General features: G+C 36.9%; 1 protein-coding gene across 2 annotated transcripts in view; it reads left to right on the top strand.

The window, feature by feature from the left end:
- Positions 1-14,213, top strand: part of LOC121382990 — a 125,789-nt gene that overhangs the window by 80,240 nt on the left and 31,336 nt on the right. The gene's annotated exons all lie outside the window — the stretch shown is intronic.

The following is a 14,213-nucleotide window of genomic DNA, read 5'->3' as shown; positions in this document are numbered from 1 at the left end:
CCGTAAATATTTGACGTTGCACGTCGAACTTTGACACGGTACTCTCTCTTTGGTACTATGCAACCTATATCAAAAAAATATATTTTTCAAAAAGTGTCCAATTGGGTGTTTTCATGACTATCAGGATCTTCTGTGTTCTGATATGATGTGACAACATACTTGAAAGTGTTGTTCCTACAGTGCAACCTGATTTAATGTACACCTCAGGAAGCATCAGTGTTATGCAAAGTTGTATACAAATGCAATATATCATATTTAAAACAAATAATAAATAAAAATACTACTCTTGAGATACATACTATGGGTTGGTTGTGTATGCTTAGTTGTATATGTAGTGTGTGCATGCATAGTCAGAGTCTCTCATTTCCATAAATAATTACCTTAAAACTCATTTATTGCAGTGACCCTGTGTTTGAAAGACTTTAATGGGCATAGGATAAGAACTTCACTAGAAAAAAAGCATATTACATGTTGGTATCTGAAATGAACACCACTGCATCCACAAATAGTAGTAAATTAATGTGGTACACATCATGGTGGGGTAAACAACCCAAGATATGGAGTATGCTTGGATGTCAAGTCACTGAATGCAATATTTTCAAAACCCATCAGCTAGTTGGTTTTTATATATGCATTATTAAATCCACTGACAGCTACCAATATATCTGTTGATATTTTTATTAATAATCTCCAGTGATTGGTGCTTACAGACAATGTATCATATCTAGAGTTATCATTAGGGTTTTACATCTTTATTTTTTATTTGTCATAAAAAAAGCACATTCAATCCATCAAAAGAGTGCGAAAGTCATTTTTCTTTAATTATTTTCTGTTTTAAACTGAATATGATATTTATATCGTATGCATTACTACAATCTGTAATGTAACACATCATTACCATAGTAATATTGGAAAATATAGCTTTACAAGTGTGATAATAGTGGAAGATAATACTAACACACTCCTAGGTAGATTAACAAATGTGTCAAAATTGCTCTTGTACTTGGTATATACTTCAAATACCTTTACTATAGAAAACTCACTGAATATATGGACAAGATTTAATGAACTGACCTAAAGCTATCATTACCAAGCTTATATTTGTGTACAAATAAAGAAGAGAATGCAAAATGGCTACACAGAACCCACTTCTGTAGATTTTAATGTTTTTGCCAAACTCACAAAAACAATTGTAAAAACTCCCATATTTGCCAAAAACATAATTCACCAACCTAAAAAGTATGTTAAAATTACAGCAGGAATCAGGTTATTTAAATATAGTCATTCCAGAGCCAATTGCATTCAAATACACATTGTTAATGGAGATCTAAAAGCTTAACCTAATATCAGCTAACATTATTTTTTAACGAAAAATAAATTATTACTAATAGCTTATTTCATCTTGCCTAGACTTATTATCCTAAATAAGATTAGTGTTATATGACATGTCCACCACCTTGGATAAATAAGCTTTAAAATATTTTAAGTAAAAAATATGGGCCAAAATCTCCAATTGGTCAGCACAGACTTTTTTTCAAACTCTATTCTCAGCAGTGCACAGTAAATTAATGCCAAGGTCAAGGTCATTATGAACTTCCATGCCTGAGTGTAACCTAATTAAGCAATTATGACTGTCAAATAACAGTAAATGGCACACAATATAAAATAATGATAATATAGTGAATATATGCTATAGGTTCCATTAGACCAAATCAATTCCTATTGCCGATAATGTTAACGTTTTACTAATAAAACTGATATAAGCAGCGTTTCAACACACCCAGGAAGTACAGCAATAGAAAGTGTGGCACCTCACATCTAATCTAGCTGCAAGAAAATGGGGGGTCACGTATCATTTAAGAGATTTAATTTATGTTTTTAATAGCAACCGTCATTTTTGCTGAAAATTGCAGTTCCATTTTTGGGGGTACCCCGCATTAGTTTCAACCTCTGGTATATACTACATAACAACTGTATGACAAATAAAAGTGTATTTATTTATTGTCAATGGATAATAGTATTTGCACAAATAATCAATGTCACATATTACTACCAATCACACCCACAGCTGCTTTTACTCCGTAAATATTTGACGGTGCACGTCGAACTTTGACACGGTACTCTCTTCTTTGGTACTATGCAACCTTTCACTGCCTATGTTCTGGGGGCAATAAATCTTTTTTTTTAAAAAGAAGAAAAAAAATGAAAAAAAGAAAAGAAAAAGAGCATCTTGAGTGCATAAAGTAGTGATGCACTTAAGGAGATCTTAATGCTAAGATCGCTTTGTGGAACGGGGCCCTGTTACAGTGCTGGGTTTTAACACGTACTTCATGTATGCTTAATGTAGGCATCATAAAACCTAGGGCTTCATTTCTAGTGGACGAATATCCCAAGACATTTTGGGATCAAGGAATCAAACCAGCTTCTGTAAACTGCAAACCACGACCCTTTGACATATTACGACGAGCACAGAAAGACAAGGTACTAAAGTCAACTGGGCTTCAAAGGGAAAATCGATTGTACGACCTTTTTGTACATCGTGCGGCGGACACATTAAAAGGTTGACTGTCACCACATTGAATGCCGGTGAAGTCTCCTCATTTCAGACATTTGGCAGTTTCTCTAACATCTTGATACCTGAAGAGCTGTTGCTTTGTGGCGCCAACGTTCACTGAACTATGTGTCCCGAGTCCCTTTCTCCTGATTCCAAAGGGAATTGAATCATATTAGAAATCTACCAGTGATGTGGCGATGGATTTTCTGTAACTATGTTCTTCGATTAGACGAAATGACTCGTCCAAATCAATCGTGTGTGCGCTCCATTGTTGGCCAATATCCGTTGGACACGATGCTTCGCGATTGCTACAAATATTCTTCTGTGACATAATTCCACGCAATCCATATATTGGTTTTCGTTGACAGGTTTTATTGTTTTGTTTTTTTAATACCATGAAAATGAATGAGTCACTGACTGCAGAACGCCAGGCTACCGGATCAATGGCACGCAGTGGGTGATATCTTTGAGACCTTGAAGAACACGGCAATTATTTTAACCTGTTGTCAGGTCTGTCAGGGTAGTACCTAGTGGGGGAGCAAAAGGATAGATCTCCCCTAAAGACGATACATCCCATTAGCCGATGAAGACCCTGTACTCAAATGCCCCGATTCGTGGTTTACTGAAAAACAAATTAAGGTTTGTTTTGTTTAACGACACCACTAGAGCTCATTGATTTATTCATAAACGGCTATTGGCTGTCCACAATTTGGTTATTCTGACATAATTATAGTCCTAGAAAGGAAACCCGCTACATTTTTCCATTAGTAGTAAGGGATCTTATATGTGCATCATCCCACAGACAGCATAGCACACAACACGGCCTTTGATATACCAGTCGTGGTGCACTGGCTGGAACGAGAAATAGCCCAATGGGCCAACCGACGGGGATCGATTGTAAACTGACTGCACACCAAGCGAGCGCTTTACCACTGTGTTATGTATATGCCGGCTCCATTAGCCGACGAAGACCCTATATTGCAATGCCCCGATTCTTGGTTTTCTGACCTGGTTCTATCGGAATGATTGCAATGAATGTAGTAGTAATAATTAATAAGCGAGATCTGGCTCAGACGGAGAGCACTCGAGTGAAGTGCTTGTGTCGTAGGATCAAAACCTTCCGTGGACCAAATCACAATATGGGTGTTTCCCCATCCAAACCGGTGCCCCATAGCTGGTATATCAGTCTATATTGCCATACATGCATTGTCTATTTGTTCATAAATGTATGTATTGTAATTCTGTATTCTTTGTACCTGAGGACCCCAGGGAAGATTAGCTTTTACTAAGTGTTACCCTCACTAAATAAAGAATTTATTATTATTATATTATTATTATTTTATTATTATTATTATTATTATTATTATTATTATTGTTATTGTTGTTGTTGTTGTTGTTATTATTATTATGTTTTGTCTGTAAGAAAGCGCATATAAAAGATCCCTTGCTGCTAACTGAAAAATATAATGTTTCCTCTAAGACTATATGTCAGAATTATCAAATCTATATCATCCAATAGCCGATGACTAACAAATCAATGCGTTTTAGTGGCGTCGTGTTAGAAAACAAACTTTAACTTTAATAATACATAAGATTGATTATAACTTGCAGAGATAATAATCTAAATGAAAGGAAACTCGGCAACAAAAGACAATAAACAACTATAAACAAATGTTTTACATTATAATTAGACAATTTGTAAAATGAAACACATGGACGTCAAAACACAAAGACAGTTTTCAGCGACGCATGATGTGGTGAAAAGAGAAGTACTGTACTAATTAACACCGGCTATAAGAATTCTAAGCATGGCTATAATATTCAACAGTAGACTAACACGCATATATTAATCATTGTGACACACAGTATAATTTCATTGATTATTCATTTAGCTGATAATTCTGAGGATAAGTGTTTACTGTCTATTTATAGAATGCTAGCTATGCTGTACAACATAAGAATAAAAGAGAAACAAGTTTTCCATAAATGCCACACCAAGAACCTATCTATAATTAAGGTGGTCTTCCTACACATGTGGTTTGCGGTTGCTGGTTCGTCTGTACTGGCATTTGGCGATGTTATCGTTTTACATTTCATTGGGAATAAAGTTTACTTCGAAAATAATATTTTATTAATAAACTTGATGAATATTTCGGTTAATTGCATAAAACTAGGCAACCTTTTCAGACTTAACCACTGATCTGAGTATGCTCTCATTGTAACAAAATTCTGACTAACAGGGCTTTTTCAACAACTAAAATTAAAAGTTAGATACATTATCTTTTTCTTTTTTTTATATTATCAGTGTCTGTATATTCAGTTAGTTTCTAGTTGTTTCTAGTTCATTTTTTAGATCCTAATATATATATCTATATTTCGTAGTTTCGGCTTCTAGAAACATAGATGCAATATGGGATGCTGCATATAAAAGATCCCAAGATTTTAAAAATTTAATACAGATTTTATTTAAAGTGACACCCCCCCCCCCCCCCCCCCCCCCCCCCCCCCCCCCCCGTCCCCTACGCCACTGTTTTTTAATATATATACAGTATACAAACACTAAACTGGCCTGAAAACACGTCTGTGGATATCTTTATTTTAAACCATTTCCAGGAAGCATGCAGCTCTTGAACCCCTTTATATATTTCGCTCACTTTGGAAGGTCGGCTCCCTTGGCTTTGACAAACTAAAATTGCCCTTTTTAGAATTATGTGCCCTTCCCCCCTCTGTTTACAAAATTCTGGATAGCCCCTGGTGGCTAAGATTGGAATAGAAGCAATACGTTTACAGTATGTTGTTTCTTTTATTTATTTTTCTGTTAATATGTTTGTATGTGCACACTACAACTTGCCAAGAGCGAAATTTTCATTCGTATTTTCAATACCCTCGTTTAGACAGCACTGTCCGGGAAGCAATCACCGCGATGAAGATATTATCATAACCTCGCTTCACACAACTGTCAAATATAGCAGTGTTTATTATTACTCCGGCGAATTTTCAAGGCGGCCTCTTATTGTGGTATTTACGGTGCGGCTTAATGATTCGTTTGCTAAATGTGATTATTGTAGATGAATATCTCAGTTTCAGCCCATTCTTTTTATGTGCAAGGTCGATGGGATCGTTGCATGAGGAAAGTAATTGCAAGTCGGGAGACTCTCCCCGCACGACGACGGCTTGTGAATTATTTAGGTCCCGCTATAAAGAAGTCGTTCGGAGCACATGGCCTGAACACAGCCCTCGTGCTATCTTGGGGATATGCCGCCATTGACATTTCTATTTAAAAACCATCGATTGTTCTAAGCACCTTTGAAGAATGACCAAAAACGCACACTGGAGTGGGGCGATTAACAACACGTTGTAACGTAGCGCGTTTCTTGGGCGCCATTGTTTCTAAAAATAACGTCATCGGGTAGTTTGAATGGGTTTTAAGACGGCGTGTGGGTTCATTGGTGTGCAAAAACATTTCACTGGTGTGGAAGTAGAGCCCGAGACGTAACATGGTCGCAATTAATTTCTTCTTTTTTTCCCTTGCGAAGTGGATGGAGGAATTGGGTCGGGTTTGATTGGCTGTCAAGAAATAGAACTGAGCTGAATGCGCCAATGCATGTAGTGCGAGTCTGAGACAATTGTATGATACAAGGATAGTACATCAATATTTTTAAACATACTGAGTAATACAGTACCAACACTGTATACGACAACTCATGTCAAATTAAAAGGAACACACATACACGCAGAGAGAGAGAGAGAGAGAGAGAGAGAGAGAGAGAGAGAGAGAGAGAGAGAGAGAGAGAGAGAGAGAGAGAGAGAGAGAGAGAGAGTCGGAGATAAAGACAGACAGACAGATAAATAGATAGACATGCGACCGGACGGACGGACATAGAGAGAGAGAGAGAGAGAGAGAGAGAGAGAGAGAGAGAGAGAGAGAGAGAGAGAGAGAGAGAGAGAGAGAGTGCAAGAGAGACAAAAAACAGACTCAGATAGATATATACAGAAGTATTAAGAATGTGTGATTAACAGACAGATACACACAGAGAGAGAGAGAGAGAGAGAGAGAGAGAGAGAGAGAGAGAGAGAGAGAGAGAGAGAGAGAGAGAGAGAGAGTGCAAGAGAGACAAAAAACAGACTCGGATAGATAGATACAGAGGTATTAAGAATGAGTGATTAACAGACAGATATCACAAGCAACGACAAATGATGATTTTTGGTTTCCCAGCACCACATGTCTTTCTGTGCCTCTTTATATATATATATAAAGAGGCACAGAGAGACAAATGATGATTTCTGGTTTCCCAGTGATAATGTTGTAAGCTATTTACATCGCCCGAGGTGAGAAGTAACGGGATGCATACAGATGCTACCATACCGTGTAATATCGATTGGGGCTGGTTTTCAATGCATGGTACCTTTCCCTTCACACAACTGCACTATGAGTTATTAAATGGGTTCAGACAGGGCTGTGATGGACACGGACACCATCTACGGCTCTATGAATCACACACGAATATTTCATCCACCGTATTTATATGTGCAACATCGCTCTGGGCTTCTACCGCAACACAAATTGATGGTGATCAAATATCTGTGTCCTCATTAAAGTTGGACAAATGGCTAACTTGACCTTCTTGATTATAAGTAATGAGGGTACTGAACACCTAAAAATTAGGGGGTTTTCTTAGTCTTTTTTTTAAAAACATAATAATAATATATCTTTTTTTTTTCTTACTCTTTATTTTATAAGGATTATTTTCTTTATCCATTTTAGATTGAAATCATGATGTTGTTGATGATGATGATGATAATAATGATGATGATTATTATTATTAGTAGTAATAATTAGTGGGGGGTGGGTGGGTGTCACCTGTCATTTAAACAAATTTAATGATTATTTAAATTAGCAACCCTCATTTTTGCGGAATGTCGCAGTGCCTTTTTGTTGTTGTTGTTGTTTGTTTGTTTTGTGTGTTTTTTTGTTTTTTTTTGAGGGGTAACCTTGCTTTTATCGTCTAGTGTATGCTACATAACAACTGAAAAAACCCCATGTATTAATTTTGATATTGTCATTGGATAATAGTATTTGCACAAATAATCAATGTCACATATTACTACCAGTCAGAACGGCAACTGCTTTTATTCCGTAAATATTCGATGGCGCCTCTCGAACTTTGATCCGGAACTCTCTGATTTGGAGCAGCCCTACCTGACCTCAAATCACAATTATCGTCCCATTACGTTGACCAAGTCCGAAAATATATCCGCGCAAGTAGTCTTCTGTTTGACTGCGATTGTTTCATGGCAGACAACTTTGAAGTGGCAACTATTTGACTGAAGTTGACAGAGGACAGCATGTAGTTTGTAAACCTGTGTAACTTGTTAACAATGAAGACCTTTTTGTGATAATTCCAGCCCATACAAATGTAGTATTTTTTGAGTAAAATCGGTGTACTATGACCAGGTTTAGTGGGTGTGTTTGAGCTGGACAACATGAGTTGTCCTTTTCACTGTATGTAGACCCAGGCAGGTAAAGGTGCTTAAAAAACACCATGGGCCTACTGATATTAATATAACCCACTAATGCTATATAGAAACATATAGCGTAAATAATTATGGTCTGGGTCCACCTCTAACAAAACGAGACCAACTTACAGCTTTACATCGACAATCTTGATATATAAAGTTTATTTTGTTTAACGATACCACTAGGGCACATTGATTTATTAATCATCGGCTATTAGATGTCAAACATTTGGTAATTCTGACTCGTTTTCATCAGAGGAAACCCGCTACATTTTTCCTAATGCAACAAGGCATCTTTTATTTGCACTTTCCCAGACAGGAAAGCACTTACCACGGCGTTTGACTAATTGTGGTACACTGGTTGGACCGAGAAAAAGCCAATCAGTTGAATGGATCCACCGAGGTTGTTCGGTCCTGCGACGCAAGCACCTCAAGCGATTACTCAACCGACTGAGCTAAATGCCTCCCCATCTTGATATATGGATAATAAATGTTGCAATGTGTCGTACATGCTCTTAATTATCTTTTCGCCTGTGGCGATATTAATTGTTTTAGAAGGCCGTGTGCAGTTCCAAATTGCACTTAGCCAGGTGGGCAACTTGTTACGTAATACTTTTGCGCGACGGTCATCGAGCTTTTCTAATACACATCCAGAGCAGGTATGGAGGCCATGTGGCTAGTAGTTACGTAATATCTCCGGTAGTGCTGTTTATGGCCAGGGGATTGCTCGCGGATTGGCGACAGCCAGACTGACGATCAGAGAGAAATATACCGACACTGGGAGAGGTAGAATATCAGATGATAGGGGGAGGACCGCCGTGTACCCCCAGGCGATATTCTGATTTTTTATAAAAAATAGATAGGGTTTAGAGATATATGAGAGAACCAAAAAGAGGAAGGCTCCAGGGGATCACGGACGTCGTCCACTGAACGATCTATATTAGTTCAGACGGGACTTTGGTAAATATATATTTTCTGCTCTGTGTATAACCTTGATGTGATTAATGTGACTTTAAATATTTTAATACTATATTATACCAATATTCTTTAGACAGTGTCTTCGGTCATCTGACGAAGTAAATCGTAGTCTTACTGTTCTATATTTATACGAGTATTTGGTAATATAAAGCTTAGCCAGTCATCCTAGCAGACCTAGGTAAACTGTAGGTTATTGTCTTTATTGTGATAGGTACCAGTATTAATTCTGTATTACAAGGTTATTGAATGAGTAGTTAGGGTTAATTAAAAATTAACCAGTTAGGAATAGAGCTGTAATTCCTTTATTAATTAAGTTCCCCTGGAAGCGTTTCTCAATTATTACACGTGTGGGTGTTGTGTCACGGTGAAGTGATTAGCATATTGTGTAAACTAGACACCTAGAGATTAACTAATTAAGTGATCAGTTCTGGGTTGTTATTATTGTTGTTATTAATTAACTACTGCGGCAGTACATTTGTCAGCGTAGGTTAATACAGATTCCAAAGTGTATTGTGTTTTTGTTGTGTTTTCTAGTGAACTAAACGTGCTATAATAATATATACTTTATATAAGATCGTATATCTGATCATACCTAGAGACGAGCCAAAGCGGGTATATACTGCCTGTTACAGAGAGATCTAATAGATATACAGTTAGGAGAGATATTTGGACAATCGTGTTTTATTCAGTTACGGGTATTATAGAATCCCTGTGACACAATGAAAGAAAGAAATGTTTTATTTAACGACGCACTCAACTCATTTTATTTACGGTTATATGGCGTTAGACATATACTTAAGGACCACACAGATATTGAGAGAGAAAACCCGCTGTCGCCACTTCATGGGCTACTCTTTTCGATTAGCAGCAAGGGATCTTTTATATGCACCATCCCACAGACAGGGTAGTACATACCACGGCCTTTGATATACCAGTCGTGGTGCACTGGCCGGAACGAGAAATAGCGCAATGGGGCCACCGACGGGGAAATGTTACAATGAGTGCATTCTTTTATTTCAATTTATTTCTGTGTTTATATCCAATTATATCAGGTGCGTGTGCAAGGAGGTGGGGGTGGGGTGTATGGGTGGGAGCGTTCGGGGCCGAAATCACTTCCTGCTCCAAGCGAATTTTCTTCTTTTTTCCCGGGGAGCAAGACTCGATCAACACCCCCCCGCCCCCCTGAAAAAACCCACAAAAAAACAACAACCCCACAACAAAACCTTCTCTTGCTATAGTCTTGACACCCCCTCCCCCGCACAATTTCCTTCACAGGCGCCTGGCTGTCCTGGGATCACACACCTCAGCTGTCTGGGCTGTCTATCCGGAAAATGGCTTAAGGTAGTACTAAACCAAATAACTTCCGGCTGGGTCAAAGTGCGAGGTGCACCGAACTTTTGATAGAGAAGTGAACACCACAAGTCCTGTGATTGGTTATAAATGTGAGTGTGTTGGCTGTAAAAAATAATAGTTTCATCTGGGTAAAAAAAAATTGCAATTTTATTTCATCTAGTACCAATGTGTCAAGTAGCCTTGTGCTTGAAACATGTATGGGGTACCTGTAAAAAAAAAGTACTAGAATTTTGTGCGAAACTAGGGTAGTCATAGACGCTACCCGTTATCTCAGAAACGAGCAGCTTGACCCCCATTTTTTTCTGATTCACTTTAAGTGTAAGGGGTGGTAGTATTTATATCCGTGGCGTTTGTGTCGGTTGATACGTTGCAGGTAGGAGTTTTAGCCACATATGTTACTATTGTCGTCTATGGGATTTGATTTGGTAGTATACACCCTATAGCACATATTCAGTGCATAATAAAAAATATTATGATTTTGTCATTTTATTTAATTAAACTATACTGGTTGATAAATTAGCCATCACTCGATCATGCAAGTTCACAATGACCTTGACCTTGACAATAATCTCTGTACATGGCTCTGAATGGAGTTTGAATCAAAGTTTAGCACTGAAGAAAAGTTGGTTTTGGCCTATAATTCATACTGTAAAGATTTCAATAATTTCTTTTTACATGGTATTTGACTTGCCATATACAACTGCTCTTAAATATGGTATTATATATAAGCAACCTGAACTAAGATTTTAATAGCAATTTATTTTTATATTAAAAATAGCATGTGCCAATAGTGGGTTAATGTCTTTAGTTTCCATTAACATTGTTAATTTTTTATGTATGAAATTCTGAAAACTCAAATTTGTAAAGAAGTTGATTTTTATTGTCATTTTGACATATTTATAGGTGCTAAGTTATATTTTAGACAAATTTGTAGTTTTATGCAAAATTTAAAGTAAAATTTTTAGAAAAACTTTACCAAAAAACATAATTAAATTGTTGTCACTATTGTGCCTTCTGTTCTTATTTGTACATAACAATAAGGTTGTTAAACATATACTTAGATCTCCAGATAATTTTTTTTTTTAATAATCACTTAGTTAGCTCTCATGAAAAGCATTTTGAGTTTATACTAGATTCAGAACCAATTTTTTTCAGATCTGATTATCTGCCTTGGATTAAGTTGATAATTTATTTTATTGTTAAAGCTGTATTACCTAATGTTACTAGCTAAATAAAATGCTGGATTACAGATTGTAGGAATACATCTAATGTACATATTGTATTCATCCAGATTAGAAAATAATGCAAGCAAATAGATGTTCGGGTAATTTTGTCATTTAAAAATAGTTTTTTTCAGTAATTAATCAAAAATAAATGTGTTAAAGCTGCATGATTATTCCAGATATCACAACTATTAAAACCTCCAACTACAGTAGGCTATAAATAAAATATAGTCAGGAATATTGGTGGCTGCCAATAGTTTTGATGGTTCATTATGAAAATCAGCATGGCCGATGGATTTGAAATTCGCACACCTGGTAACTTGAAGACACCCACACCCAGCATACAGGATTTCCTCCCAACACTAATGTTCAGGACATTAAGTCATTACTTCATACAGGTACAGTCATGTTTGTGTTTCCTTCCTCAGACAGTGTATATATTTTAATACTGATATTTCTTTGATGTGGCTGTTAATGTCTTCATAATCTAGGGGTCAATCAAGTGCATGGTTTTAATGGAATTCTTTAAGGGGTAGAGGTACTCTGACTATCTTTGTTGTCTCTACATATATACCTGAGTACACACACCCAACTGAAAGTAAATATCTTCAGGAGTTTTATTTTAAAACATTTTGTTGTTTAATATGACATATTGCATTTGTACAAAACTATATGCAATATATATGCTTTTTGAGGTGTACATTATATTAGGTTGCACTGTAGAAACAACAGTTTCAGTGAGGTTGTCAGTTTATGTCAGAATACACCAGATCCTGGTTGTCACAAAGACACATAACTGGACACTTTTTGAAAAATGTATGTTATCAGTATAGGTAGTACTAAACCAAATAACTTCCGGCTGGGTCAAAGTGCGAGGTGCACCCAACTTTTGAAAGAGAAGTGAACACCACAAGTCCTGTGATTGGTTATAAATGTGAGTGTGTTGGCTGTAAAAAATAATAGTTTCATCTGGGTAAAAAAAAATTGCAATTTTATTTCAACTAGTACCAATGTGTCAAGTAGCCTTGTGCTTGAAACATGTATGGGGTACCTGTAAAAAAAAAGTACTAGAATTTTGTGCGAAACTAGGGTAGTCATAGACGCTACCCGTTATCTCAGAAACGAGCAGCTTGACCCCCATTTTTTTCTGATTCACTTTAAGTGTAAGGGGTGGTAGTATTTATATCCGTGGCGTTTGTGTCGGTTGATACGTTGCAGGTAGGAGTTTTAGCCACATATGTTACTATTGTCGTCTATGGGATTTGATTTGGTAGTATACACCCTTAATGATCATTGAGAGAGATGTCAGTATAGTCGTCAACTCTCCGTTTAGTTGGGCCGAAAAACGTCGATCTGGGCTGAAACCTGTACCAGGATGCGAACCCAGTCCCCTATCAGCCTTTACGACGAGTATACCGCAAAACATGGACAATATCTAAGTGAGATCTATTTTTAGAATCCGGCTGAATGCGGCTCTGTAAATTGTACTCGTGCTATTTCAGTGAGTGGAAATTACTGTGTTAAAAATAGATTTTTCCAATATGGCGATCAATGCGCCTGGCCATGTGAGGATGGTGATTTTAAAAGTTCGATTTAATTAGTTCATTTCCATGTGAAGAACACACATGCTAGGAGTGTATTTTCTTTTCCAAATTGGACGGGAAATGCCCTTGATGTCAAATTACTTATTTTTCAAAATGTCTTAAAGGTGATTTTTTTATATGCATTTCGGATAAATCATTACAAATTAATCGCACCAGCATAAGTTCTTTTCAAAATTAACTTAAAAATATAAAAATTGTAAAACGCTGTCACCATAGGCGTACGTGCTCCCATTTTTGTAGGGCGGCAGGCTGGTTTTTGTCTGAATTATTTTAAACGTAAAAATACCCGAATTTGGGTGACAACATTTATTCATATTAGCATTACTAAAAACAGCTATATAGGGTTGCAAATGAATCACTGCGAATTTTTACATGGATTACAACTAATTTTGAGGGTAGAATGATGGAAATACATGGTAAAAAGGTCTCAGGTTAGCACATTTTGCCCGAATATCTCTATAATTTTTGCAGAATTTGAGATTTTGCTCCAGCTATTCTTGTCTTGGAATCAACAGTTTTACGCCAATATCTAGCTGGGTTGGAGGATATTCTTGTCTTGGAATCAACAATTCTATGGCAATATCTAGCTGGGTTGGAGGCTATTCTTGTCTTGGAATCAACAATTATATAGCAATATCTAGCTTAGTTGGAGGCTATTCTTGTCTTGGAATCAACAATTTTATGACAATATCTAGCTGGGTTGGAGGCTATTCTTGTCTTGGAATCAGCAATTCTATGGCAATATCTAGCTGGGTTGGAGGCTATTCTTGTCTTGGAATCAACAATTCTATGGCAATATCTAGCTGGCTTGGAGGCTATTCTTGTCTTGGAATCAACAATTATATAGCAATATCTAGCTGGGTTGGAGGCTATTCTTGTCTTGGAATCAACAGTTCTATGGCAATATCTAGCTGGGTTGGAGGCTATTCTTGTCTTGGAATCAACAGTTCTATGGCAATATCTAGCTGGGTTGGAGGCTATTCT

Source organism: Gigantopelta aegis, chromosome 10 (assembly GCF_016097555.1).
Source record: "Gigantopelta aegis isolate Gae_Host chromosome 10, Gae_host_genome, whole genome shotgun sequence".
Taxonomy (NCBI): Eukaryota; Metazoa; Mollusca; class Gastropoda; order Neomphalida; family Peltospiridae; genus Gigantopelta; species Gigantopelta aegis.
This window is presented reverse-complemented; position numbering and strand designations above follow the sequence as displayed.